The following is a 24,617-nucleotide window of genomic DNA, read 5'->3' on the forward strand; positions in this document are numbered from 1 at the left end:
ACACAGCCGTGTGGGCTGCCCGTGTGGGGAAGTCCAGGCCGTGTTGAGTTCGTACTTTGGCCCATTTTCTCCGTTTTTGGCCCGTTTCTCATCCCTTTCGCTCTCTATGCTCTCCTAAGCATAAAATATGAAATTAAAGTATTAGGAACATCGAATTCACCAATTCTAATAGGAAATCATCCATAAAATGCGTTAAACATGGGGTAAAAATATGTATAAATTACGGTTTATCAGTTAGCTGAATTGAGAATTAAACCGGTGATGTTTGATCAGATCAGGTTAGCACAGTTAAAAGATGACAAGTTGATGAAGAAAAGAGAAAGGGCTCAAAATGACATGTTAGAGAATTTCAGCATTGATGAGCATGATTGTTTAAGATTTCGTAATCATATTTGAGTTCCAAATGTTTCAGAACTAAAAGAGTTGATACTTCATGAAGCACATGAAAACTCTTTTACCTTGCATCCCGGAGGAACAAAAATGTATAAGAATCTGCGAGAGTTATATTGGTGGCCAGATATGAAAAGAGATATAGTAGAGTATATGGCTAAATGTTTGACCTGTCAACGAGTAAAGGCAGAGCATCAGGTTCCTACTGGATTACTTCAGCATATTAATATTCCTGAATGGAAATAGGATTGTATTACAATGGATTTTGTAACGGGGTTACCATTGTCAGCGAGTAAGAAAAATACTATTTGGGTGATTATTGATCGACTTACAAAGTCAGCTCATTTTATAGCAGTCAGGATTGATTGGTCACTTCAGAAACTTACTGAAGTATATATTCAAAAAATTGTAAGATTGCATGGTATTCCTGTATCAATTCTCTGACCGGGATCCACGATTCACATCGAGATTTTGGAGGCAATTGTATGAATCTCTTAGTACTCGACTCAGCTTTAGTACAGCTTTCCATCCACAGGCTGATAGACAATCTGAATGAGTTATTCAGATTTTAGAAGATATGCTCCGAGCTTGTGTCATTAACTTTGAATCAGGTTGGGAACGTTATTTACTGTTGGCTAAATTTGTGTATAATAATAGTTTCCAATAGAGTATTCAAATGGCTCCATATGAAGCTCTATATGGACGAAGGTGTCGGTCACCTATGTGTTGGGTGGAATTAAATGAAAGAAAAATAATCGGGCCGGATTTAATTCAAGAAACGGAAGAAATTGTTAAGAAGATTTAATATAGATTAAAGGCAGCTTTTGACGGATAGAAGTCATATGCAGATTTGAAATGCTAGGACATTGAGTACTTTGTTGGAAATAAGGTATTTCTCAAAGTATCACCTTGGAAAAAAATATTGAGATTTGGCCGGAAAGGAAAATTGAGTCCTCGTTTCATTGGACTGTACGAGATTGTGGAAAGAGTTGGATCGGTTGCCTATAGTTTAGCATTACCTCCAGAATTATAAAAGATTCATGATTTTTTCATGTTTTCATGCTACGGAGATATAGATTAGACCCTTCTCATATTCTTTCGACAAAAGATATTAAAATCTAACTTGATTTGATGTATGAAGAATAATTGGTTAAAATATTAGGTTGGGAAGTGAAAGAGTTACGGAATAAACAGGTTCCCTTAGTGAAAGTATTGTGGAGAAGTCATAGTGTAGAAGAAGCAACTTGGGAATCGGAAGAGGTTATGAGGTCTCAGTACCCCCACCTCTTTTTAGGTAAATTTCGAGGACCAAATTTATTAAGAGGGAGAAATGTAACGACCCAAAAATTCACGGGCATCAAAAAAGTGTATTGTCGAGTCTCCATTTTAACAAAATGGATTCATAAATATTTATTAAAAATATTTACAAAGTTAGTTGTGAGTTTAATTAGGTTTTGGTTAGGTAAATTAGCTTAAAATAAGAGAAATTAGGAAAAATTACTAAATTGAATAAAGTGTGAACGTTTAATTATAGATTAAAGAAAAACAAGAAGGACTAAAGTTGCAATTATATCATTTTCATAATTGAGGCGGTTTACATGCATAAATACTATGAGATTTTTTTTTACTAAAACTTATTATATTATTATATTATATCATATTATTATTATTTTAAACTAATTAAATAAAAGAAACATAAGAGACAGAATAGAAAATTGGAAACGAAAAAGAGAGAGAAGAGGGAGAAAAGAAAGAAAAAGAAAATTTGGAGATTTTAAGGGTTTAAATTCAAATTGGTAAGTCTATTTAATTTCTTTTCTTATAATTTTTGAGTTTTTATGATCCTAAAACAAAATACTACTAGGCATATGTTGAAATTTTGAAAGTTAGTAGATTTTTTTGATATAGTTTATGTTGAATTAATTGATGAATTAGGGATTGAGTTGATAAAAATTCAAATTAGAATTGGGAAAAGGATTAAATTGTAGAATAAGTTATAAGTTTCGTGTAATAGGGATTAAATTGTAAGAAATTTGAAATTAGGGTTTTATGATGAAAATTTGAGGGTTAAGTTAAGCTATAAGTAGAAATTAAGTGAAACTAAGGTATAAATTGTGATAGAAATGAAAAATAATTTTAGTTAGGGATTAAATTGAAATTAAGGTAAAAATTGAATAGAAATTTAAATATTTGATGTGAATTGGTATTGTATTGATGATTGTAAATTATTTTAAATTTTCGTAGCTAATATTGTGTAGGAGACATCGGCCAAGAAAGGAAAGGAAAAGATTGACGAGGAGTAAATCGAGAAATCACGGTTTGTATTACTGTAATTCGAATTTAGTTATTATTTATTTTTGAATTTTAATTAATGTGTGTGGTAAGTGGAATTAAGGTAAGAAATGATATTGAATTATGAATTATGTGAATATTTGAATATATATTGATTGGAAATTGAAAGTGATTTGAATTGAATTAAAAAATTTATTGTGATATTGAATTGAAAATATGAGAACTTGAGATTGGTATGAATTTGATTGAAATTGAATCGAGAAAGTGAATTGGAAACTCTATTAACTAGTCGGGCTAAGTCAGATATAGTTGGTATGCCGTAGGATTGGAAGTGTTTAGAGATACTTCGACCTCAAGTCGATGAGGCACTATATGTGTCGTAATATTACTTCGATAATTGCTATGAGGCACTATCTGTCGTATTATTGCTTCAGATTAAATCCGATGAGGCACAAGGTGCCGTACTAGTGTATTTGGTTGGATCCGTGTATCGGTCAAAGTTTGAGTCAAGTTAATAAGGGTAAATGAACGAATTGGAAACTAGAATTGGCATTGAATGAATTGATAAACCGAATGATTATGTATATGAAATGGATTGAGATATCAGAATGAGAAGTGAGAATGAAATGAATTGAAATTAATGAAATAGTAAATGAGTTTAATTGAATACAATTTATGAAATGGTTATTGAAAGATTAATTGTGTAAATTGAATATGCTTAATTTACTATATTATTTATAAATTTGAATTATAGTAATACCACTGAGTGTATATACTCAGCGTTGTTTCCGTATGCAGGTTAGTTGAAGTCAAAAGTTTCGGTTCAGCATCCAAGTAAATCCCGAACTCAGCAAAGTGGTGATGTATATTCTCTTTTTTAAAATGGCATGTACCTAGGTTGATTGTATAGGTCATTTTGAAATATGATTGTAAATGGTGTTATAAATTGACTTTGGAAGGTTATATACAATATAAATGAAATACTAAGATTATGAAATGGCATGTTTGGTTCATTTTAATATAGTATTTGAATTGGATTAAATGAAATCAAATGAATTGATTTGGATAATACATATGATAATTTTTATGAATAAACATTGATTAGGTCCTTAGGTGGTGGTTTTTTACATAATTTAGGTGTATTTGAACTTATATTGGATTGGTTGAAAGATTCGTTTATGAGTTACTTGTAACGCCCCAAAAATGTAAATCTTGTTATTACGCATGTTGTGACACAAGTTGCATGTTTTCTTTAATGGCTAAAAGTGTTTTGGGTGTGTTTGGGAGTATTAGAGAAGCCTAGGTTCAAGCCTAGGTTTTGCAAAATTTTTGGTTTTTCCCTTGAATGAATTTGGACATTAGCATGTAGACCTTATAAATAATTGCAGTCGAAATGTTACACAAATGAGCTTGTGGTCCTATGGTAAGTAGGGTGTGGTAGTTGCTGGAGGTCTAAGGTTCAAGTCATGGCAATGTAAAAAAGTATATATTTTGCTAAGGAGAGTTTGAGGGTGTATGGGTTTGTACCGAATTTGCTAAGAGTAAACTCATAGTTTCGACTTTAGAGGGGTGTGTTTTCATTTCAACAATTAAAAGCATTTTGGAGGTCTTTCGGGATTTGCTTTGTTCTTCTTTTCTTTTCGTTTTCTCTGTTTTTGTGCTACTTTGGGTTCCTTTTTGGTCAATAATTGTTGGCTCTTTACTTTTCTGCTTCTTTTCAAGTGTCTTCTCTTGAAACGATTTCTTTTCCCCTCTGGTTCTCAATATTATTTCTTCTTGGCATTTTGTTTCTTGTTTGGCCGAATCTCTACTTCCCACTCTTTTCCAATTCTGGCCGAATGCTATAGGCCTCTCAGGTACCAAGCCGAATAGTGCATCCCTTAACTACTCTCTGACAACCAGCCGACTGTTCTATCATCCTTCCATATCTATCGGTTGATTTTGGAGTGAAGGGTTCTCAAGTGATTCAGGATCCTTCTTTCGGCATTCAATCTAATATTTGGGGGTAAACTGGCTTTTTTGGCCGAATGTTTCTATGGTTTTTAAGTGTTATGGGTTTTAAGTTTCATTTTTGGTAAACAATCCTGTCTAATAAATTTCATTGCTAAAGCAGATAATCGGTAAGGACGGAAGATCGATTCTTAATCAGCGGTCTAAGGACAATAAGCTATTTTCGTTCGTTCAAGGTGAGCACTGAATGACGATTTGGGTTTTAGTATTAAGAATTCTAACGATTGGAAAATTGATGGTAAATCTTGAATGAATGTAGGTTTTGGCGTGGTGGGCTGTTCACTTGATTTCACAATCAGATGTGTAATCTCACCACCTATACTGTAAATCGGCAAAAGCCGAAAAGCCAAAAAATACAGTGATTGAGGCTACATGGGCGCGCGATCGCTCGCGTGGTGAACCGTGCCCATGAAACATGAGTGTTAGACTATAGAGGCCGCCATAAACATTCTTATATGTTTGGGCCGTTCTGGGCCACGATGGGTCGAAATAGCCCGTGTAGGCCCAATGGGCTTGTGGGCTCCACACAGATAAATGCCACAATATATAGTAATTACTAAACTGGGTTGTGTATTTCGCATGGCCGTAGTGATTTTTGGGCTTGATGGGCCACGCAGACGTGTGGCCTACTTGGGCCCATTTACACTGTAAGGACTATTAAGGTTACGCGAGCCGCTCGAGACGACTGTAGACCTTCTGATGAGTCAATAAGAGTACCTAGACCCTAAGGCAGGTAAAATGACCAAAATACCCCTATAGGGTAAAATGACTATTTTACCACTCGAGGGTAAATGATTGATTTGTATTATGATTTGACTATTCTTTCTGAGCATGACATTCTGCATTCACATATGAGGTTACAACCTGACATATTGCATGGGGTTAAGATATTGCTTATGGAGGAAGTATACTATACTGTAGGCTTTTAGCCTTTATACTGATTATTGGCAGCTTTGCTGCGATACCGCTACTAGCAGCTTTGCTGCGATATTGATTAGTTCCACAACCGGTGCTAATATTGGTGTGCCTGGCTGGGTGGGACGATTTTTCTACCACATGGTGTGATTGATGGTACGAAGTGGTGTGTCTGGCTGGCTTGGGGTGGGTTTCACTTTTGTATTACTGCACTGACACTGTTACTGTAATGGGCTCAGGCCTGGACTGTTACTACGTATTATATTCTGACTGTTAGATAGGGGATTACACACTGAGTTTTTCGTAAACCCACCATTCTTTTTAACTGTGTAGGTAATCCCCAGCTTTAGAGGATTTTGTGCTGTATGGGACTCAGAGATGGCCACATGACCGTAGTAATGCTATGCATGATTTTACTTTTATCTGAATTTTCATTTTGGGTTTTTAATTCTGTAATAAGGCCTTTTATGGATTTAAATTTTAATTGGGCATTTGCTTTCTTACTTAAAACTACTAATCTAGGGGAAGATGAGTTTTCAAAATATCGATTGTTTGCAAAGACACTCGATTTAACCTTCAAATTTTTAAAAAGCTTTCACGTTTAAATTAGTGTAATAAAACAATGGCAATTGAATATGACCAATGTTTTGACTAGCTGATTGGATAATAACAAGGAATTTAACATACTAAAGTTGTTATCAAACCACAAAGAGATTTTAACTATTCAAACAAGTCTTTCCCAACAGGGTTCATATTTTCCAAAAGTAGTGCAATGTGACATGCTGGATTCGACCATAACGTCTGGGCCTGGTTTGTAGTGTTACATTTAGTGGTATCAGAGTCAAGTTGCAAAACTCGTCTGTCGAATGTGTTTTTTTTGGAAAATTTTAGAAAGTTATTTTTAGAATGACTTGAAATGTGTTGGAAGGTTTATAAATTGTGTGGCACAACAGGTCTCCAGTGTCGAATCATAAGTTTTCTTGACACTGTTGACTGTTTTAAACTGGAATACAGTAGGTAGAAAATACTGTGACTACTGTAGATAAAGGACTGTACTGAAATCCTCTAGTTAGAGTAAACTGGAAACTGTAGGAGATTGCAAACTGTAGTGAAAACTTCGATCTGCGAGAACAAATTCTAATTACTGCTTTTCATAAGACATCTTATAATAATTTAAACTGTAAACTGATCTGCATAAAATTGATAAATCAGATAATACGAGAATCGATATGAGCACTAGAGGTACTCGTAGAAGGGGTACAAGAGGCCGCGGAAGAGGCCGTAGAAGTGCTAGGGCTGGGTCTTCGGCATCGGGCCGCATGCCTAACGTTGGGGCTAGAGAGGCACTAGCTTCACCAGTAACTGAGACGGGATCTTATGGTCGAGCGGCTAGGGATGAGGTACTATCCCAAGCTATGCTCTGAATTCTGGAAAGGGTCGTTGTGACTAGTATAGGTGCTGTGGGCCGTGGGTCGATTTCAGAATGACTCAGGTCAAATAGAGCTGAAAGTTTTAGGGGTATTACTGGTGTAGCCCCTAATGTGGCTAAATACTGGTTGGAGGCCACGAAGAGAATAATGGATGATCTCGACTGCACTTCTAAGTAAAAACTAAAAGGTGCAGTGTCATTACTGTGAGACGAGGCCTATCAATGGTGCTTACCGTAAGAGATGGTACTCAAGTTGATTGGTTAACATGGGAATTCTTTAAAGCTGAATTTCAAGGAAAATATGTGGGAACAAGTTATGTGGACACCCGAAGAAGTAAATTTCTAAGCCTGAGTCAGGGGGATAAAACTGTGGCAGAATACGATGCAGAGTTCCTACGACTTAGCCGCTACGCTCGAGGGATGGTGGCAACCGATTATAAATATTGTGTTCTTTTCGAAGACGGCCTCCAAGATGAATTATGGATATTAATAGCTCCCCAGAGGGAGCGAGACTTCGCTGCCCTAGTGGAAAAGGTGAAAATTGCCGAGGACGTGAAGTACTTTGAATGCCAGAACCGCGAGAAGGAAAGGGGCAGAAATAAGAGGGATTTAGAGCCCTCAGGTCCTTTTGGTAGGCCTGAGAAAAAGGCCATATTTGATGGGCCAGTTTGAGTTGGGGGTTCTGTTACTTTTACTAGATTACAGCCTTGCGCAGATTGTAGGAGACAACATCAAGGTAAGTGTTGGAAGAGGATTGGGGCATGTTTCAGGTGCGAGTCAATGGAGCATCTTGTCAAAAATTATCCACAGAGGCCTGTACAGATGCAAGCTACAAGTCAGGGTTTCGTTCAGCCAGCGAGAGGTGCTCAGCAGCCACCGAGAGGTCGTGGTCAGGCCAAAATTGGAAATGGTTTGGGCCGAGTTCGTGGAGCACCGGGCAAAGGTGTTGGTAATGCTGAAGTGAGGTAGCCAGCTGTGGTCTATGCTGCACGTTGCCGAAAGGACGGTGACACTCCTGATGTGATAATTGGTACGTTTTTTATCCATAATTAACCTTATACTACTCTGATTGATGTTGGGTCTACGTATTCATACATTGTATGTACTATGTCTGGGACACCGAGTATCCTGTGTGAGAGTACTGCTAGTGAGATGACCGTGATAAGTCCACTAGGACAGTCAGTAAGGGTAGACAAGTTATTTAGAGATATGTCTTTGGAGGTTTAAGGGGTTACCTTTCTGGCGGATTTGGTAGAGTTACCTTTTGGTGAATTCGACCTAATCTTGGGTATGGATTGGCTGGTAAAATACCGAGCAAGTTTAGATTGTCTTTTTAAGTGTTTGGTACTAAAGATACTGAAGATGAGGAGGTAGTTGTGATTGGGGAGCGTAGAGATTTTCTATCAAATGTGGTTTCTGCACTAAGGGCTGAGAAATTGGTTTATAAGGGTTGTGAGACATTTTTAGCCTATATTGGTGTCTCTGATTCTGAGGGCCCTTCTGTTGAAAATATCAGAACAGTTTAAGGATTTTTTGGATGTTTTCCCTGACGAGCTTCTTGGATTGCCTCCTCACCGTGAGGTTGAATTTGGTATTGAGCTCCTACCTAGAATAGCTTCGGTGTCCATTGCCCCTTATAGAATGGCATCAAAGGAGCTTGTGGAGTTAAATACTCAAATTCAAAAGCTACTGGACCGAAGATTCATCCAACCGAGTGTGTCTTCATGGAGAGCATCGTTGTTATTTGTGAAAAAGAAGGATGGGTCTATGCGCATGTGCATCGACTATCGACAATTGAACAAACTAACTATCAAGAACAAGTACCCTTTACCGAGGATAGACGATCTATTCGATCAACTACGATGAGCCGCAGTGTTTTCCAAGATTGATCTCCGTTCTGGTACCATCTACTGAGATTTAAAGAGGTTGATGTCTACAAGACAGCATTTAGGACTCGTTATGGTCACTACGAGTTCTTAGTGATGCCGTTTGGGCTAACGAATGCACCAGCTGCCTTCATGGATCTGATAAACTGAGTGTTCCAGCCCTATCTAGATCGGTTCGTAGTGGTATTTATAGATGATATCCTGGTGTATTCGAGAGCCGAAGATGAACATGATGCACATCTCCGAGTACTACAGATTCTAAGGAAGAAGCAATTATACGCTAAGTTTAGCAAGTGTGAGTTTTGGCTACGAGAGGTGACATTTCTGGGTCACGTGGTGTTTGCCGAAGGAATCAGAGTTGATCCTAGGAAAATTGAAGCTGTTCTAGATTGGAAACCACCTAAGACCTATCTGATATTAGAAGTTTTCTGGGTCTGGTAGGGTATTACAGACATTTTGTTGAAGGGTTTTCTTTGATTACTGCATCTCTGACCAAGTTACTGCGTAAAGAGGTATCGTCTAACTAGACTGATAAGCAGCATGGGAGTTTTGAGAAACTTAAAAAGGTTCTGACTGAGGCCCCTATCTTAATACAGCCAGAATTTAGGAAGGAATTCATACGTCGGTTTGGGATGTATGTTGATGCAAGAGGGTAAGGTGGTGACATATGCATTTTGCCAACTTAAGACCCATGAGGCAAATTACACTACACATGACTTGGAACTGGCCGCGGTGGTTTTCGCATTGAAGATTTGGAGGCATTATTTATACGGTGAGAAGTGTATTATTTACACAGATCACAAGAGCCTCAAGTACCTCCTTACTCAGAAGGAGTTAAATCTTAGGCAGCAAAGATGGATCGAGCTACTTAAGGATTATAATTGCTCAATCAAATACCATCCTAGTAAGGCGAATGTAGTAGCCGACGCACAGAGCCATAAGGCTATGTCTGATCTAAGGATGATGTTTTCACACCTAAGTTTGTTTGATAATAGTTGCTTGTTGGTTGAGCTTCAAGTTAAACCGATGTGCACTGAACAGATTAAGGGTAAACAGTTGTTGGATGAGCCACTAGTTCCACGTTTCCAGCAGATTGAGAATAGGGAAACTTCTGATTTTGGGCTGAATAGTGAAGGGGTATTATGTTCCCGTGGGAGAGTTTGTGTTCTGAGGGATTCGAATTTGAGGCAGTCTATACTACAAGAAGTGCATAATAGTCCTTATGCTATTCATCCTGGAGGAAACAAGATGTGCCGAGACCTTCGTGAACTATATTTGTGGCCAGGACTTAAGCGCAAGGTTACAGATTTAGTAAGTAAGTGTCTGACATACTAGTGCCTTCTGGGTTATTACAGCCAGTTAAGATTCCTCTCTAGAAATGGGTAAGGGTAACCATGGACTTTGTTAGTGGACTGCCCCTAACACCTACTAAGAAAGATTCGGTATGGGTCATAGTAGATCGGATGACCAAGTCTGCCCATTTCATACCGGTCCGTACTGATTACTCGCTGCAGAAATTGGCTAAGTTATATGTGGTTGAGATTGTAAGACTGCATGGGGTGCTAGTTTCCATAATATCTTATTGAGATCCTCGTTTCATGTCTTAATTTTCGAAGAAGTTACACGAGGCATTGGGTACAAGTTTGGACTTCAGTACTGCGTTCCACCCTCAGACAGATGGTTAGTCAGGAAGGGTGATTTAGATACTAGATGACATGTTAAGGAGTTGTGTAATAGACTTCCGAGGCAATTGGGAAGATTACTTGCCGCTAGCGGAGTTCGCGTATAACAATAGCTACGAGTCCAGCATTCAGATGGCACCGTACGAGGTACTATATAATCGTAGGTGTCGTACTCCTACGTGTTGGACTGAGTTGGGTGAGCGGCGAGTCCTAGGGCTAGAGTTAGTATCTGATACTGAGGATAAGGTAAAACTGATTCGAGACATGTTGAAAGAAGCATCTGATAGGCAAAAGTCTTATGCGGATCTTAAACTCTGAGAGATTGAGTATTCTGTGGAGGACTTCGTGTTTCTCAAGGTTTTCCTATAGAAGAAGATACTGAGATTTGGGTGGAAGGGCAAGCTGAGCCCTAGGTTCATTGGGTCTTATCTCATACTAAAGCGTGTGGGACCGGTTGCTTATCAACTTGAGTTGCTTCCAGGGTTAGACCAGATCCATGATGTATTCCACGTCTCCATGCTGAGGCCTTACCACTCTGATCCCACGCATATAGTGCCAGTTGAGGAGATCGAGGTTAGCTCTGATCTGACCTTCAAGGAGGAACCGGTGCAGTTCTGGATCGTGACATTAAGGTACTGGGGAGGAAGTCTGTTTCACTGGTTAAAGTGCTATGGTGCAATCACATTTCTGAAGAGGCCACGTGGGAACCTAAGGAGGCGATGTGATAATAGTACCCTCACCTATTTTGATCAGGTAAATTTTGAGGCCGAAATTTCTTTTAGGGGGTAGAGTTGTAACACCCCAAAAATGTAAATCTTATAATTACGCATGTTGTGACACAAGTTGCATGTTTGCTTTAATGGCTAAAAGTGTTTTGAGTGTGTTTGGGAGTATTAAAGAAGCCTGGGTTCAAATCTTGGCTTTTGCAAATTTTTTTATTTTTCTCTTGAATGAATCTGGACATTAACATGTAGACCTTATAAATAATTATAGTTGAAATGTGACACAACTGAGCTTGTGGTCTTGTGGTAAGTGGCGTGTGGTAGTTGCTGGAGGTCTGAGGTTTAAGTTATGGCAATGTAAAAGAGTATTTATTTTGCTACTCCTGCCGTGTAAGAAGTAGATGTTGTTTGAAACTCTGTTGAGTGGAGTTTGACTTGGTCAGGGAGTGTTATGTGGAGGGAATCAAGGGGAGGATTGGGGAGAAAATCAAGAAGAGGATTATGGAGTGATTTTAGGAGGAAAAATGAGAGTTTGAGGGTGTGTGGGTTTGTGTCGAATTTGCTAAGGGGAAACTCATGGTTTCGGGTTTGGAGGGGTATGTTTTCATTTTAGTAATTGAGAGCATTTTGGGGGTCTTTTGGGATTTGTTTTGTTCTTCTTTTCTTTCCATTTTCTCTGCTTTTTGTGCTACTTTAGGTCTTTTTTTGTTCAATAATTGTTAGTCGACTTCTTGTTCAACTTATTTTTCTTTTTCTCTTTTTGCAATTGTAGCCGAATTCATTTGAGTCCATTTGGGCAGTTTTGTGTTGGCTCTTTACTTTTCTTCTTCTTTTCAAGTGCCTTATCTTGAAACAATTTCTTTTCCCCTCTGGTTCTCGATATTATTTCTTCCTGCCATTTTGTTTCTTGTTTGGCCGAATCTCTGCTTCCCACTTTTTTCCAATTTTGGCCGAATGCTATAGGCCTCTCAGGTACCAAACCGAATACTGCATCCCTTAACTACTCTCTGACAACCGGCCGACTGTTCTATTATCCTTCCATATCTATCGGTTAATTTTGGAGTGAATGGTTCTCAAGTGATTCAGGATCTTCCTTTCAACATTTAATCTAATATTTGGGGGTAAGTTGGCTTGTTTGACCGAATGTTTCTATGGTTTTTAAGTGTTGGAGGTTTTAAGTCTTATTTTTGGTAAACAATCCTGTCTAATAAGTTTCATTGCTGACGTGAGATCGATTCTTAATCAGCGATCTAAGGGAAATAAGCTATTTTCATTCGTTCAAGGTGCGTAGTGAGTGACGATTTAGGTTTTAGTATTAAGAATTCTAATGATTGGAAAACTGATGGTAAATCTTGAATGAATGTAGGCTTTGGTGTGGTGGACTGTTCACTCGATTTCGCAATCAGGTGTGTAATCTCACCACTTATACTGTAAATCGGCAAAAGTCGAAAAGCCAAAAAATACGACGATTGAGGCTACATGGGCGTACGATCGCTCGCGTGGTGAACCGAGCCCACGAAACATGGGTGTTAGACTATAGAGGCCACCATGAACATTTTTATGGGTTTGGGCCAGGTTGTGTGAGCCCAATGAGCTTGTGGGCTCCATACTGATAAATGCCACAATATATGGTAATTACTGGACTGGGTTGTGTAGTTCGCATGGCCGTGGTAATTTTTGGGCTTGATGGGCCACACGGGTGTGTGGGACTACTTGGGCCGCATAATGGGCCTCGGGCCCATTTATACTGTTAAGACCGTTAATGTTGCACAAGTCACTCAAGGCGACTGTAGACCTTCTGATAGGTCAATAAGAGTACCTAGACCCTAGGGCAGGTAAAATGACCAAAATACCCCTATAGGGTAAAGTGACTATTTTACCCCTCGAGGGTAAATGACTGATTTGTGGTATGACTTGACTGTTCTTTCTGAGCACGACATTCTGCATTCATGTATGAGATTATGACCTGACATATTGCATGGGGTTGGGATATTGCTTATGGAGGAAGTATACTGTACTGTTCGCTTTTAGGCTTTATACTGATTACTAGCAGCTTTGCTGCGATACCGTTATTGGCAGTTTTGCTGCGATATTGATTAGTGTTGCAACCTGTGCTAATATTGGTGTGTCTGGCTGGGTGGGTCGATTTTGCCCCCACATGGTGTGATTGGTGGTACAGAGTGGTGTGTCTGGCTGGCTTGAGGTGGGTTTGACTGTTGCATTACTGCACTGACACTGTTACTATAATGGGCTCAGGCCCGGATTGTTACTACGTACTATATTCTGACTGTTAAATAGGGGATTACACATTGAGTTTTTCGTAAACCCACCATTCTTTTTAACTGTGCAGGTAATCCCCAACTTTAGAGGATTTGGTCCTGTGAAGGACTCGGAGATGGCCACATGACCGTAGTAATGCTATGCATGATTTTATTTTTATCTAAATTTTTGTTTTGGGTTTTTAATTCTGTAATAATGTCTTTTATGGATTTAAATTTTAATTGGGCATTTGCTTGCTTACTTAAAACTGCTAGTCTAGGGGAAGACGAGTTTTCAAAATATCGATTGTTTGCAAAGACACTCGATTTAACCTTCAAAGTTTTGAAAAGCTTCCGCGTTTAAATCAGTGTAATAAAATAATGACAATTGAATATGACCAATGTTTTGACTAGCTGATTGGATAAAATAAGGAATTTAATAGACTAAAATTTTTATCAAACCACAAAGAGATTTAACTATTCAAACAAGTCTTTGCCAATAGAGTTCATATTTTCGAAAAGTAATGCAATGTGACACGCCGGATTCGGCCATAACGTCTGGGTCGGGTTTGGGGTGTTACATTACTTGTGGTTTAAAAATTGCAGGGTTGGGTTACTTGATGTAAAAGGCTCATTTTGAGTCCACATAGGCTGGCACACATGCGTGTGAACCTTGCACTTAGGAAAAATTTTAAAATTCCACAAAAAAATTTCTAGGGTACCGGAATTGGTCCCGATAGCTTCTTTTACGTGATTTGGGCTTCGAGGGCCTATAAAAGGGACATTATGATTTAATTGTAAAATGAATGTGAATTAACTATAAAAGTTTGTAATTGTTCTAAAAAGTCCGGTAATGCCCCATAACCCTGTTTCGACGACGGTATAGGGTTAAGGGGTGTTACAAATAAAATGTGTGGGTCTCCGAGCACCATCGCTCGACCAAAACGGATATTAAGTCGTATTGTCAATCAAACATCTGGATTAATGCTGCTGATTTGAATCCGATTAACTCCAAGTATAGCATGAGACTTTCATCCGGCAGATAGCCTACACTATTCACACGACCCCTCAGTTCGCGGTATGGGCACTGACACTATTAAATTTCCAAAATAGTTAATATAACCTAATTTAATTCCGTAAATTACATAAGTAACAAATAACAATTTTATTACCATCTTATTAATAGTTTTTGATATGTGATCGTCATTATTAATCAAAGAACCCATTTAGTAATTTGCAATTTTTTAAAAAAATGAATTCAATTAGTTTGTTGCAAAAAACACATTACAATAGGTAAATAATTTGGATTTGAGCCTTTTTATCTCAATAATAGGAGAATAAAAGATTTCAAGAATTAATTTCTAAAGGGTTCATTTTAAATAATTATCAAAACACATTAATATTATATAATAAATAATACGATAAATATAGTACAATAATAATATAAATACAATAAAAAATCTATAAAAATTTCATATTTTACCTACATAACAAAAATTTATGTTAGTCTACAGTAATAATATAATTAAAACAAACCGAAATTATCTAAACAAATAAAACATACGAATTCAAAAGTAAAACAGAAACATACCTATTTAGTTTCTTCCAAACAACCTGTAAAAATATATAAAAACAAAATTAATCAACATCTCAATAAATCAAAAATAATTGTCAAATAAATAAATAAATAAACAACTACATTCATAACGAATCACAATAAACATTAAACTAAACAAATAATTAACTTAATCATAAATTACTAACAAAATAACTTTAAAATAAATTTAAAAAATAAAAAATTACATTCATAACCTAACAAATCACAATAAACACTAAACTAAACAAACAATGTATAATAGTTACTAACAAAATAACTTTAAAATAAATCAAAAACAACATAAAAATCACAATAAAAAAACTAAACAATACTAACAAAATAATTTATAACAATTCCTCATAATAATCCTTTCTATTTAAAAAAAATAAACAAAAATAAATTGTGGTTCTTTTTTTTCTTCTCCTTCTCTTCTTTTTCACTGCTGTTGTTTTCTTTTTCTTTTTTTTCTTTTATCGTTTCTCTTCTTCTGTACAAGAGGGGTCATGGTTATAAGGTCACCCAAATCACTCTCCATCTTTCTTCTCTTTCTTCTCGAGGCTCGAGGATGTGACTAGACAATGCTGACGGACGAGATTGAAGCATGGCACCAGTGTTGCCTGTCAGGGAGGTGTGACTGGTGCCGCCTACCTGCCTGGCATTGCCTCTTCCTGACCTATACCAATATTTTATAACCAAATTTAGTATATACCTATATATTTTGGATGCTACCAATCATAATGATGTGGCCCATTAAAATATTAATTTTTTTACATGAAACCGTGCCAAAAAAAATAAGATGGTGCCGCCTATGCACCACCCTCTACCCCTTAAATATCTTATTTTTGAATTTAATTTTTTATTTTATAATATTGGTGTAAAAAAGCCACATATATATGTAAATTAGCCAAAATCTAGAATTGTATTTGCATAGTATTTATTTGAGAAATAGTATTTATATTTTCTTAAAATTCATTTTATCATGTCTATAATATATCTAGTGATTATATCGTTATGTGAACCGCTTGGTACGACACACAACCGTACGCAATACGACAATCAATACAATGAAAAGAAAAAGAGTCAAAATGACTCCCAATAATGATTTGCCACCTCATCATACTTTTGTTCTACTACTGTTTCTTTTCCAACGACTAAGCTCAACGGTCTCAGCTCTGAAATATCATCCAACCTCTTCCTTGACTTGGACTATCAAAACCCCCAAAATCCCAACGTAGGGATTTCACAATCCAAAATGCTACTTAAATTATTCCCAATTCCGTTGCTTTTTATCTGAACTTTCTCCATTTCAGTAGAATCAAGATGCACCAGAAGCTGCACGGCCTTAGCATCCTACTACGTTCCGCCAGAATCAAACTTGACCTTCGTATCCGAGCTTTTTAATTCGACCCTTGCTCCTTCCTCCACGTTAAATTTCGACTCAATCCTTAGTTACAACAAACAAGTTGCCAACAAAGACAGCGTCGAAAGTGGTACTAGACTCAATGTTCCTTTCCCTTGCGATTGCATCAACGGCTCATTACCCGCCCACGAGTTCAGCTACAGAGTTAGGTCCAACGACACTTACTACAAGATCGCCACAGAATACTACTCGAACTTGACAACGGTTAATTGGTTGCTGCCGTTCAATACCTATCCGCCGACGAATATACCGGATACTGGGACGGTTAGGGTGGTGGTTAATTGTTCGTGCGGTGACGCTACTATTTCGAAGGATTACGGGCTGTTTATTACATATCCGCTCCGACCGGGGGAGAATTTGAGTTATGTCTTGACTCAGGTGAATCTGTCATCGGATTTGTCGGGGTTGGTGCAGAGATACAACCCCGGGGTGAATTTCAGCTCAGGGGCTGGTCTGGTATTTATCCCGGGAAGAGGTGATTTCTTTTAACATTTTTTGTTTAATTTATAGGTAAGTGAAAATGGAATAATTTTGTTGTAGAATTTTATTGTCCATACGGAGCAGATTTGCTCTCATTAGCATTTTTGTTTGATTTTGTGTTTATAAAATAAAAAGGCTTTTTGTTGTTGGGGGGGGGGTAGGATTCACTCTATAGGAGTGGGGTTGATCAAACGGAAAGTTTAGCTGAAAGTCATGATTGTTGTGCTACTGTATAAAGTGATGTGGCGTTCATTGCGTTTTCTAAAAGATGGATTGTTTTCACTGTCATCAACAATTACAAGCATCTTCATTTTGCTCAGCATGCTCCGTGTCCAATAATCATTCAGGTCGATTTTTGGGAACATTTATGCCTGAGAAAATTGCAAACTACATGCAATTATTTCATTTCTAGTTTGTTCTTTCAGATTACCCACGGCCACGGGAGTTTTACAATTAGTTAACTTGTTGGTTTTAAACACCTAGGGCAAGGCATTATGCTTTGTTACGCCAACTGTCATGAATAAATGTAAATTCACCTCACTGAAGGAATTTCTTTTTCTTGTACAGATGCTAATGGTAATTTTCCACCCATCCAATCAAGGTAGTTAACGCAGCTTTAAACTTTAAAAATAGTTTGTTGTATTATTATCATTTGTTTCGACTTTGAATCTTTACATTTTCTGAATCAGTTCATTCGTTCTTTCTGTTTTGCAGCACAGGTGATTTGGCCTTCCGTGCATGTTGCTTTTGTCATGATTATGATATTGGTATTCTGATTGACCGGAAACCTTTTTATACTTTGAGCTTATATGTTGTTTTTACATAATCAGGAATTTCGGGTGGAGTTATTGCTGGGATATCTATAGCAGCCATAGTGGTATTGCTGTTGCTGGGAATTGGTGTATATATTGGATTTTTCCGAAAGAAGAAGGTAAAGGGAGAAACATTGTCCTCGACAGACTCCCAGGATTTATTAGCTCAAGTTGGAAATGGTAACCCTGCTGCTTCTCTTTCCCCTTTTTCTTATATATGTAATTGTGAGATTTTAGCCAACTAAAGATTATTTCACAAATTTATTGTTTTTTTACAAGTGTTTTAGACTGTGCTGCCAGTTGAATCCCTGAAAACATAGGTGATTAATTAGCAAACCCGCTAGATGTACGGCCCTTTATTCCAGAATGTAGAGCAAAAGAACATGCTTTGTCTTATTTCTAATCCCCTAAAGTTCTCTATTCAAGAATTTGCACCTTAAATTCTTGCTGAGAGATTGGGATTATCTATTTGTTAATTACAAAAACAAAATCACACTGTACTTTGCTAGTAAATCTTGATTACGTTTATCTCAATTGCTGATTGGCCCCTGCTTTTTTTTCTTCTCTATCTTTCTTTTGTTGGTGGGAATTGTTTAGCTTTTGGAAGTAAAGCAGTGGAATCAACTCCGGCTGTTGCTGCTTCTCCAGGCCTTACTGGCATTTCCGTTGACAAATCAGTTGAGTTCTCTTATGAAGAACTTGCCCAGGCGACTGATAATTTTAGTATGGCTAAAAAGATTGGTGAAGGTGGCTTTGGGGCTGTTTACTATGCAAATCTGAGAGGCGAGGTTTGTAGTTGTGTAGTCTTTTGTTTTTGTTATTAAATTATGGAAAAAAAAAATCTATTGGGTGCTTCTGTTAACGTTAAGTAAGTAATCGTTAGCTGCCTTGTACTTATTGAATATGGACTAAGCTTTAGGGACTGTCTCAAAGTTTGGCATGTTACTTTAGAGAGAAAAATTGTAGATTGGAGAAGAGATCACTTGGGTTTCTTGCTAATATTATTGAGGGAAAGAAAAACCTTTTTGTAGCCACATATTAGAGTTTAAGAGGATGAAAATTCAGAATACCACAGTTTGGTGGATGTTCATTTGCATCTGTAATTTGCTTGCATTTCTGTCCAAGATTTTGTAATGTACTTTATGTGGATAGTTGGATATAGAGCTCAAGCCTGATTGCTATAGTTGAGCATCTAAACTGACGAGGAATGCACGTGAAAGATGCATGAATGAGATGTGTCCTATATTAGGAAGCACAACTTTGCCACTTCTTACATTTAAGAAATACAATAAAAATACATATGCACGCTAGTATTTTTTGTTGGTGTGGGGATAAAATAAACTTATGAGAAATTAATGAAGGCTTTTAAGGCGTATATCAATACTCACTTTTTTTAAGGTTTTATCTGCTGCCACCTATATTATGGTGTGTAAAAGAGTTACTAGCAAATGAACCTCGAGGATACAATGAAACCCAATGACTATCTAAGTTTTACACTAACGGAAACAGTTCATTGAGCACTGAGCGGAGCGTAACAAGGACATTAATTTCTATAAAGAATTTCTGTAGTAATTTTTTATAGAATAATCTAAGAATATAAAAGATGGTGGGAGAATAGAAAAAAAACTTTTGATGTGTTTTTCTGATATATCAGGTAAATGAAATTTGACTCCTATTTCTAAAAGTTTTCATATATCTTTATAGGAACACAATTATCTAAATGTTTACCTGAATAATTATGACTATTTGTTAATAATTAAATGGCATAAATATTGACAACTTTTGGATAATAATCAAGGTACATACCTTTTGGTTACTTATAACTTTTCATTTGTAATTATGGAACATTATATATATTGAAAATGTTCAAACATTTTTCTGAATTGTTAGATTACTCAATGTTTTTTACAGTTAATATCCCTGCATCAATGAATCATTGCCATCTTGTGTTGATTCCATATGTCACATCTCTTTATTAATTATTGTGCAGGAAGCTGCAATCAAGAAGATGGATATGCAGGCAACCAAAGAATTTCTAGCTGAATTGAAGGTTTTGACACATGTTCATCACCTGAACCTGGTAATGTACTTTCTTTTTCTCATGCTTCGAAGGCAGATATCTTTGAATAATTGTTTTTCATTAACTAGAAAACATTTCTTAAATGTTACTTTTATCTGTGAGTCTAGAAAACATTTTGTTAATATTCTAGGTGCGGCCCATAGGCCATAAGCCAAAGGCCAGATTTTTGTTCTCTGTAGTTCAATGAGTCAGAGGAGTTGTCTATATCCACATATGGCACAGTTTTTCATGCATTATTTGCCCTAACTCTTATTTTCCTTAATGTTAAGAAACTTAATACAGATAATTGAATGGAGTTTATGGTATCATGCAGAATTAGATTCTCACTGAGTCTACTATACATTTCTTTGCAGTTGTGACAATGCACAAGTAATTAAGTTGTTTAACTTTTCAATCATTGTAGTGGAATTCATTGGCCTCTTCGTTTATAAGTTTTTCTTCCTTTATAAACATCCTCTTTCATCTATGACCTTCTAAAATTCCTATTTTTGTTATTTATCTTCAAAGTGAATATTAATGTGTTTGTCCAATACAGGTGCGTTTAATTGGATACTGTGTTGAAGGCTCTCTTTTCCTAGTGTACGAATACATTGAGAATGGCAATCTAAGTCAGCATTTGCGAGGCTCAGGTGAGATTTCTTACGCTGAAACTATCCCAAATGCAATTGATTCAGAGCAGCACTAATGGGATTCTATTGTTTATTTCCAGGCAGGGAGCCACTTCCTTGGTCTACTCGAGTGCAAATTGCCCTCGACTCAGCCAGAGGTCTTGAATATATTCACGAGCATACTGTCCCTGTTTACATTCATCGGGACATTAAATCAGCTAATATATTGATAGACAAAAAGTTCCGTGCAAAGGTTATTCCTTCCTGATCTCTCATCGGGTCGACTGTTTGAAAGCTTCTTGTTATAATTGCACTTTAATCAATTTTTAACATCAATGCAGGTTGCAGATTTTGGATTAACAAAACTGACAGAGGTTGGAAATTCATCCCTACCCACACGTCTTGTTGGGACATTTGGATACATGCCACCAGAGTAAGATAAATTTTGTTCTTATTAATTCCAAGTAATTTGTAACTCGTTAGCTGCTGTTTTTTAGGACCAGCCATAAGTTCAACAACTGGCTAGACTAATTGTCTCCTCCTCAGTAGGTTTATAGGCCAATGATCTTTTGTACAAATTATTAGCTGATTTGGTGTGTCTACGTTGGTATCTTTGTTTTCCACAAATTTATTCTAATTAATTTGAAGTAATTTGTAAGTTACTAGCTATTGTTAAGGACAGGCCATAAGTTCAACAACTGGCTAGACTCTCCTATTCAGTAGGTTTATGACCATAGAGGCCAATGATCCCTTATACAAATAACTAAGCTGCATGATATGTCTACCTTCGTATCCAGTTTAATGTTAGCAACTTAGCAACAACTGCTGTTAGAGACCATATATTTTGTAAATTGCCTCTAGTCAATGAATTTGCGACTGGAGGAGCTTCAGATAGTTTGCATAATATTTGGCTTGGATATTGTAATTCATAATCTTCTAAATTAAATCAAACAGACGTAGGCATAGGAACCAAAACCTATAGAATTACTTCGGCTAGGTTTAATATTCTAAGTTGGTTTATTTATTTATTTATTTATTTTCTGAAACACAAAGCCCAAAAAACTTATGTTATGTATGACTCAGTATTTAAATTCTGTTTGTAAAAGGGGTCTTTTTTATAAAAATAATATTAAAGAATTAATTAATTACAAAAATAGGGTGTCTACTATCATAGTTTTAAGTGTCGCTTAATACATTGACGGTACCGGTAATTTTTTTTAAAAAAAATCTAATAGTAAAGTAAAAAAAGCTGAAAAAGTGAAAAAAAAAATTGTGGTGCCGCCTGACACATTGACAGTACCGGTGAATTTAAAAAAAATTGATTGTAAAAGAACAAATGAAAAAGTGAAAAAAAAAACCCTAATTTGTGGTCCCAGCATTGGACAATAGCTTTTTTCTTGCATTTAATGCCTTAATGCCTTTGCTCTACATTTAATGTCTTTTCCTTGCATTTAATTCATAAAACAATAAATTTTTTTTACCGATTGAGTCTTAACTCGATTAGTATAAGTGTGGTTATCAAGTTAAAAGGACATGAGTTTGAGTGCGCTGAAGTGCATTAATCTCCTATCTATAGGTTGAGAAAGTACTATGAGTAGTTCTAGGCATTATGTCAAAAAAGAATAGATATTATCAGAACATATAATGAAGTTGTTAAAAAAACAGTTTTTTTTATTTAATCAATGGGTGCCGCCAATCAAAAAAATAGTTTTTCCACTTTTTCTACTTTTTCTTTCTTGTCAAATTTTTTTTAAATTTATTGATGTTGCTAATATGTCAAGCGGCATCCAAAATTATTGTAACAAACACTCCATTCTTCATAATTAACTAATTTTTTAAAATTATATTTATAAAAAACCCTAAAACGGATTCCAAAAATGGTTTAAAGGATTGTGAATCAACTTAGATTAACAATTGGTATTGAGGTTGTACAACAAAAAAGGGGGAGGATGTAGAACATAGTTCTGCAGCATTATAGACATGAATTAACATTCAATTATCATGCTTATGTTTCTAAAGCCAGATGCTATTGACAGAAAACACTAATTCTCTTCTTTATTATGGAAATGAACCAATTACTATTTGTTAACCCTTAGGTTGTCCAGTTCATATTTATTCCATATAGGATAAAATCTAAAAGTGTAGGTAGTAAAGAAGCTCTGGAAAAAACAAGAAAAAAATTTTGTTAATTAAAACTTTGTTTGCTTCCTAAGGGGTATGCCACCAAGGAGTTTGCCATCTTTCTTTAAGGTTGGTGTTTTAAAAAATGGACTAACTTTATCCATTTTGTCTGCAGATACGCTCAATATGGCGATGTTTCTCCTAAAATAGATGTATTTGCCTTTGGGGTTGTGCTGTATGAGCTGATTTCTGCTAAAGAAGCTATTGTCAAAGCAAACAGCTCCCCCGCTGAAACGAAGGGTCTGGTTGCTCTGGTTAGTATCGTTTAAATCCCTTTATTCCAAGTGATGACAGATGAGCTAAATTCCAAAAGGTACAATTTTTTTTTGTTACAGTTGGAATGTGATTTGAGCAAAAAACATTAAACATTATGATGCTATACGCATATCTGGAGTAATTCTTTTAGCAAATCAATTTTAATAAATGGAGACACTGTGGTTAATATTTTCTCCTTGTGCAGTTCGAGGGTGGTCTTGATGAGCCTGATCCTAAAGCAGGGCTGTGCAAACTTATTGATCCGAGGCTTGGAGATAATTACCCACTTGACTCCGTATTCAAGGTGAGAGCAATTCCTGGGGAAATGATATGCATGTGGATTTTTTTTCAACGATTTTGATATGACAAAACAGAGGTGGCTGTTTTTATATTGCAGATGGCTCAGCTTGCCAAAGCTTGCACACAAGAAAACCCTCAACTACGACCAAGTATGAGGTCAATAGTGGTTGCCCTAATGACTCTATCATCCACAACAGAGGATTGGGATGTTGGTACTTTCTACGAAAATCAAGCTGTTGTCAACCTTATGTCCGGACGATAGATCAGCGAACAGGAATGAATGGTAAGACCTTTGTTGCTGTGAATTACAGCTCTTTTTCTAATGGAAACACCGAGATTTACTTCTAGTCACTTTGAATCCTAGGATCTTCTATTGCCTTCCCTCGTCCCTTGTATCATAACCATAATTTTTTTATTTATACTTTTTTGTCATCTTAAAAAAATTACTTATTTAAAGTGATTTTCAAGATACATTACATATGTTGGGTATAAAGTGGATTAGAATAACATCTTTTTAGGGAAGGAGAATTGGGTTGTTCATTTTGAGCCCTTTATTTAATGTTAATTAAGATTTCAAATTTCAAATTAAGGGACTTGATTAATAAATTATGTAGAATTGATGTTATAGGTTGTGATATCAACTGCATCACTTGAGTGATAGAGATTGAATAGATTCAACATTAGTCCCTTCCATAAATTATAAAACTACCATTGCAACGTTTGGGTTTTGATCAAATATAATTCAACATTCTCACTTCCAAGGATTTTATACTTATTCGTTCTAATGGCATTGTTTTCTTTTTAAAATTATAAGGAGCTTAGGTTAGAAGGACTAGTAACTGGTGAGCTAAGGTTTTTTTTTTTTTTTTAATTTGAACCAAATCGATTTGATATTCAAACAAAAAATAAATAAAATCGATATGATCTAATTATTAATTTGTAACATTATTTTTTAAAAAACGATATTATTAAGAATGATAGTTCTAAGCTTTGAACATAAATAATAAAAACTTAAAAAATATAAAAAAATTATAATTACTAGTCATAAATATTATTTTAATATTTTTAAAATTTTGAAATAGTTATCAAATCATCTTAAATTGGAAAATTATATTTGTATTAGGGATATTAAGTTAAAATATTTTCTATTAATATAAGTTTTGATGGTTAATTCCATCCAAAGTCTTTATAGCAGGAATCAAGATTATATTTATATTCAAATTTCAATATATTTTAATTCAATCTTTAACATTTCAAATAATTTTTTTTTCAATCACTGTAATAAATTTTCAATTAAATG

The 24,617-nt window shown here is 36.1% G+C and overlaps 1 pseudogene; it reads left to right on the forward strand.

Moving 5' to 3' along the window:
• Positions 1-16,346: 16,346 nt before the first annotated feature.
• Positions 16,347-23,777, forward strand: LOC121209795 (chitin elicitor receptor kinase 1-like; annotated as a pseudogene).
• Positions 23,778-24,617: the final 840 nt, after the last annotated feature.

The sequence above is a fragment of the Gossypium hirsutum genome, chromosome A11, assembly GCF_007990345.1.
Source record: "Gossypium hirsutum isolate 1008001.06 chromosome A11, Gossypium_hirsutum_v2.1, whole genome shotgun sequence".
In the NCBI taxonomy this organism is placed as follows: domain Eukaryota; kingdom Viridiplantae; phylum Streptophyta; class Magnoliopsida; order Malvales; family Malvaceae; genus Gossypium; species Gossypium hirsutum.